This window comes from Danio aesculapii, chromosome 16 (assembly GCF_903798145.1).
Source record: "Danio aesculapii chromosome 16, fDanAes4.1, whole genome shotgun sequence".
NCBI classification, from domain to species: Eukaryota; Metazoa; Chordata; class Actinopteri; order Cypriniformes; family Danionidae; genus Danio; species Danio aesculapii.
The window spans coordinates 10,726,069-10,732,815 of record NC_079450.1 but is presented as its reverse complement, the minus strand read 5'-3'; the positions used below and the strand labels follow the sequence as shown (position 1 = coordinate 10,732,815).

The window sequence follows — 6,747 nt, the reverse complement described above, 5'->3', positions numbered from 1 at the left end:
AATACGAGATGTCCCATTTTGGTTTCCACATCAATTTACATGTACAAAATATGGGTGAAATTCCATTGTCATTTAGCATAAGACATTTATTTATGTAGTAAAAATTTCCTTCGGCTTAGTCCCTTTATTCATCAGGGGTTGCCACCACGGAATAACCCACCAACTTATCTAGCGTATATTTTACACAGCGGATGCCCTTGCAACCGCAACCCATTACACCCATACACACTTATTCACACTCATACGCTGCAGCCAATTTAGTTTTAATTTAGTATTTAATTCACCTATACCGCATGTCTTTGGACTGTGGGGGAAACCGGAGCACCTGGAGGAAACCCACATTAACACGGGGAGAACATGCAAATGCCGCACAGAAATCCCAAATGCCAACAGCGACCTTCTTGATGTGAGGCGACAGTGCTAACCACTGAGCCACGGTGTCGCCCCGTAATGAAAATGAAACGCCTCTAAACACCTCTATTCAGACCTCTAAATTGTATTTTATTTAAACAAAAATTTCTTGCTGACAAACTGGGAAAAGCTAGTAGCCAAATACGAATATTTAAAATTAGTAAGCAAACTAATATAGTTTTTTATAATATAGTAAATCATTTGGCATCCTGATTTTCCCACTACATTACAGAATATTGGCCTTTTGACTTGGAGGTCAAGAGGAGTCTTGGAATTGGGTCCCTTATTCGATGATGGCCAAACAAAATAATTTCAGGAATTTAGTCTTCCCATTAAAGATTTTGATAAAGTCCTGCAAACTCAACAGTTTTTAGAGTTACAGTTAAAATTTGGTAATATACAATTTGATTTTACTGAAATCAGTGGGGAGAAATCAGTGCGTTGAGGATCTGTCTAATGTAATATTGAGCCTTTTCTCATTGAAAGTTTCAGGTAGGCCTACTTTGTGTGTGAAGAGCAGGTAATAACCCTCTCTACTCCAGTGTTGCGAATGCGATCTGCTGATCTCACAGACACAGCGCAACATGATTTAGAAACAGCAATGATGGCAAAATGGGAAAATGTAAGTTTGCGTACTCCTGGTTGGAGAAAGACAAGTTTAAACAGAGGCTGAAGCCTGTCGCTTAAAACAACCGCATTATTTATTCTTTCAAGCTTTGTTTCTTCTGAGCTTATCTGAGTTTTGTTGCACAGTTGTGCTTTATTGAATTATTTAACCTCAACTGTTGATTAACCACTGTTTATTAAGTTAAAGGTTTGATACTGATTAGAACTTGAAGTGGCGATGAGGTATTAAAATATTCTGAGAAGGTCTTGAAAAAGTTTTAAAAAGGTATTGAAATTTACTTTAGGATTCCTGCATATACCCTGCTACAGTTATTATAATTCATATCCATAGACAGCATTAGACACTATTTTGTTAAAGGGCTAATGAGATTAAAATCAAGCCATTTTTATCTTTCAGAGGGTTTGATGGAGATCAGTGGCTGTGGTGGTTTGGCATTCAAAGCCGAACATTAACCAGATATCTGGGTGAGTGCATTTTCTTTGATTAAGCTCATAACCTAGCACGGGTTAAAGGTCTATAGGCAATATGGCTTGATGCATTATATTATCTTATGCATAATGATTTATTCATAAGTCCACAATGATTTAGCAGTAAATGAGAGCTATTCCTAAACACAACAGTGGAACATTGCCTTTTCTGATATTATTGGAAGCTTACTGGGGATGTTTGATCCGATGCGGAGTAAAAGAAAACTGACTGATGCATTAAATTGATCTTTAAACTAATGCTGTTGGCTGCAGATGACACTGCAGACTTCCTTTAGCCTATAGAAGACACACTGAAAAAAAACTTCTTGCTACTTAAAATCTTTGTTGAATCAACGTAACCTTTTTTACATCAATCAAACTGACTTCACGTACTAAAGGGGACCTGATATGCAAAATCACTTTTATAAGGTGTTTAAGCACAGTTTTGTGTCTACAGTGTGTGAAAATAGCCAGCATGTAATGGTAGATATTAATCAACTCTATTCTTTATAATCACACTTGATGAAAGCAGTCTCTAGAAACACTTTGATTGATATTCTCTCTTTTATACGTGTCATCTGAGGGGGAAAACCCTGCCCATTAGTGACTATCACTCCCTCGTTAGCATAGACAGCTCTGAGAAGAGTGAGAAGCAACCATTTTGAATCTGCTTCTAAACTAACGTGTTGGCATTTGTAGCTCCACTTTTTTTTCAAAATAGGACTGGGAGCACAATCTCATTTGAATTTAAAGTGACAGTCACCAATATGACAATTTTGATCAAACCCTAAATGGGGGTTGTTGCTAGATCAGATACGGTTGCGACCGGAAATTAACAAAAATTATTTATATTATTTATTAAATTTCCCATTAATTGTATTTTATTAACGTCAACCCCAACCCCAACCCTAAACCCAGCCGTCGCAGTACTGTAAAAATATAAATTATTGTTATACAATGTCATACAAAATGCTGCTATATTGATGTGCATGTCCGCAGCTGTATACTATCTAGACTTTACCCTAAAAGGGGTAGTTTCAAAGAGTTTTAAAACATTATTTGTGGGGTATTTTCAGCTGAAACCTCACATTTAGTTAAACGTGAATAACTAAAATAAATTTGTTCCTTAACTGATTTCAAATAAGTTTATTAACATGAAAACATTTGTTTTTATGACTTTTTGTCACATTTTTTACAGTGGTGTGTGTAAAGCAGGTCGCACACCGGAAGTGCCGCGACACGGTGCGCACACGACAGTTAAAAGTATCACACACCAGACACAGACATTCGCATGATATTTAACATGAAACTAATCAGATGCCGCTCTGTTGCGCGGCAGATAAATGAACAGTGTCCTGAGTTGTAGCTAGGCGCCACGGACAGCTGCTGACAGCCGCCGACTTGCGGCGCCAGTGTGTGTACCCTGATAGAAACCTATGTTTAGAATTCTGAAATGTATGACGCTGCGTGGCGCTTCTGGTGTGCAACCTGCTTAAGGGTGCTTTCACACCTGTTTTGTTCTAAAACAGGGATTAAAATATTTACATTGTTGCTCTATGTACTTGGTGCGGTTCTCTTTCACACAGCAAAGTTTCTAACGGACCAAAAGAGCTAAGTCACGTGCGAGTTTATTTTGCAGAGTCCTGCTCAGCTGTCATGCGTCCTTATTTTAATTTATGACGATGAGCAATAAGACATTATAAGGGGAAAAGCTGCGCTTTAATTTTGAATTGTGACACCCACAGACATCGTCACCAAGTATAAATCAGAGGTAAGACTCTCTTACATAACCCTTGGCTAGAATTTTGCATTATAGGCTTTACATTATAGAGAGAAATAACCAATAAACCAAGACTGCAGTTCGATCAGTTTTCTTAACTGATAAACAGCTCTCGTTAATGGTCAGCATGCTTTCACTTCCGTATTTGACATGAAACACACATTTACCGGTAGGAATGACATCCTGCCCTACTCATCATTCTCTCTTCATATAGCCATATATATGCCTATTACACATCCATAATACACTGACCACGCCGAGACCACGCAACACAATCTCACAGCAATTCGTAACTTTTTGATTTAGTGGCTAATTTGTATGAATTCGTACAATCTAATTTGTAAATTTTCGTACGATTTGCTCATCCCCCTTTGACGGTTGGGTTTAGGGATAGGGTTGGGTGCCACGCCTCCTTTTTAAAATTGTACAATTTCGTACGACTGAACTCGTACGAATTCGTACGAATTAGCCACTAAACTGACAAAACGTAAAATACTTACGTTTTCTTGAGATCAGGCTGCAACACCCCATTCAGGTGATCTCGGACCAATTGTTTTGCTCGCAAATTGTTTTGCGATTGCTGGATTCACATACAGTTGAAGTCACAATTATTAGCTCCCCTGTTTTTTTTTCCCCAATTTCTGTTTAACAGAGAGAAGATTTGTTCAACACATTTCTAAACATAATAGTTTAAAATAATTTCTAATAACTGATTTATTTTCTCTTTGCCATGATGACAGTAAATAATATTTGACTAGATATTTTCAAGACATTTCTATACAGCTTAAAGTGACATTTAAAGGCTTAAATAGGTTATTTAGGTTAACTAGGTTAGGGTAATTAAGCAAGTTATTGTATAACGATGGTTTGTTGGTGTCATATTAGTATTTTTTATAATATATAATACAATATATTAGTATTTCTAAAAAACTCAATCAAATATTAGGAATAAATATCATTTCATTTATGTACAATACAATAATTTAAAATGATATTTTCATATTAGTAGAATAATAGAATAAATGTTAGCATTATAAATATTAAATAATAAATATCAATAATAGATTATACATATAAATAAGAAATATTAAAACTATTAAAAAATAAATATGTAAATAATAGAGCACGTTTATGGTTGTACCATGTTTACTGTGCCTGATCTCGTCTGATCTCAGAAGCTAAGCGGGGTTGAGCCTGGTTAGTACTGGAATGGGAGACTGCCTGGGAATACCAGGTGCTGTAAGCTTGGGATGGGTCAGTGGGTAGCGCGATCGCCTCACAGCAAGAAGGTTGCTGGTTCGAGCCACGGCTGGGTCAGTTGGCACTTCTGTGTGGAGTTTGCATGTTCTCCTCATGTTGGCATGGGTTTCCTCTGGGTGCTCCGATTTCCCTCACAGTCCAAAGACATGTGGTATAGCTGAATTGAATGAACTAAGTTGTCCTTAGTGTGAATGAGTGTGTGTATGGGTGTTTCCCAGTGATGTGTTGCAGCTGGAAGGGCATCTGCTGTGTAAAACAAATGCTGGAGAAGGTAGCAGTTCATTCAGCTGTGGTTCATTCCCTGATTAATAAAGGGACTAAGCCGAAAAGTAAATGAAATTGTAAAATGATACAATATGATTTTTTTTTTTTTTTTTTTTTTTTACAATTATAAAAGCACATAACAAAATATGAAAATCTTATAAACATCAAAATACAATTAAATATTATGTTAATAGATATACAATAACTCACTAAAACATTAAGCCTAATATAAGTGCATCAGCTGCTTTAAATTTGTGGGCTTTTTTTTTTATTCTGCATTCTGATTGGCTGTCAACAGTATTTATTCCTCACCTTGGAATTTTAATTAGGTTTTTTTTTACCAATTGTCATTGTAGTAGCTTTGATGTAGTGAACTGCACCACATCAAAATTCTTTATAGTTATTTGTTAATGTATCCTTTTATTTGTTGATATTAACTTGTTGCTAAAATTGTGTGCTAAGTTTAGCTATTCGTTATTATTCAAGCATTTTTTTTCAGGAGATTCTTACGGTATGTTTTTATGTTTCTTCATGCTTTACTTGAGATGCACTATAGAAGTCTCCACCTAGTTTGTGTGTAAGTTTGTGAAGTGTAAACTGACGCCGCATGTGGTGTCCTCTGGGATTATAACACAGATGGAGAGTGTCATGCTACTCTTCTTCATCCTTAAAAGCGGCAAAAGAGTTCACAAATTTCAAAAGAGTAACAAATCTATAAATGTGTTTTTCAAAAGACGAGTTCTGTTAAACAACATTATTATTCTGAATTATCTAAAAAATAACATCACTGATTAAATGTTTGACTTCATAATATCTTATTTTGACTTCCCCACTGGGGACAAAATATTGGGCAAAAATGGCAGATTAAGTATGTAAGTAATACTATTTTTATCACAATAATATTATTAAATTGTCTATAAACATAAAAAAAACATTCATGGGCATTTTTATTTTGATATAAGGAATTCTTTTATAATAAAATTATTATTTTGTGTCAAATGCTTCAATTCATTCAATTCCTACAGTCAGTCAGACTATTGGAAACATCAATATCGACTGTTTTAAATGGTATTTAAATTATACATTTAAAAAGGAACTCTTTCACACTCATTGACGTTTCATTCATATTTATTTAACCTTTGTTTTTAATCGTCTCAGCAGTAATAGTTTAGTTTTACTCTGCAGGGATTTTATTTTGTATCTTTCCTTTTGGCTTATTCCCTTTTTATTAGCTGTATATAATAAATATTGGATAATAAATGTGTCTTGAGCAGGAATTAATTATATTCATGTGACCCTGAAGACCAGGAGATATATATATATATATATATATATATATATATATATATATATATATATATATATATATATATATATATATATATACATACAGTTGTATATCAGTTGTAGGTCAGATTTATTAGCCTCCCTGAATTATTGGCCCACTGTTTATTTTTTTCCCCAATTTTTGTTTAACAGAGAGAATATGTTTTCAACACATTTCTAAACTTAATAGTTTTAATAACTCATTTCTAATAACTGATTTATTTTATCTTTGTCATGATGACAGTAAATATTATTTGACTAGATATTTTTCAAGACACTTCTATACAGCTTAAAGTGACATTTAAAGGCTTAACTAGGTTAATTAGGTTAACTAGGCAGGTTAGGGTAATTAGGCAAGTTATTGTATAACGATGGTTTGTTCTGTAGACTATTGAAAAATAATTTAGCTTAAAGGGGCTAATAATTTTGACCTTAAAATGGTGTTTAAAGAATTAAAAACTGCTTTTATTCTAGCCGAAATAAAACAAATAAGACTTTCTCTAGAAGAAAAAATATTATCAGACATACTGTGAAAATTTGCTTGCTCTGTTAAACATCATTTGGAAAATATTTTAAAAGAAAATAAAATTAAAAGGGGGGCTAATAATTCT

The 6,747-nt window shown here is 34.3% G+C and overlaps 1 pseudogene; it reads left to right on the top strand.

Moving 5' to 3' along the window:
* The first annotated feature begins 4,413 nt into the window (after positions 1-4,413).
* LOC130244007 (5S ribosomal RNA) lies at positions 4,414-4,532 on the top strand (annotated as a pseudogene).
* Positions 4,533-6,747: the final 2,215 nt, after the last annotated feature.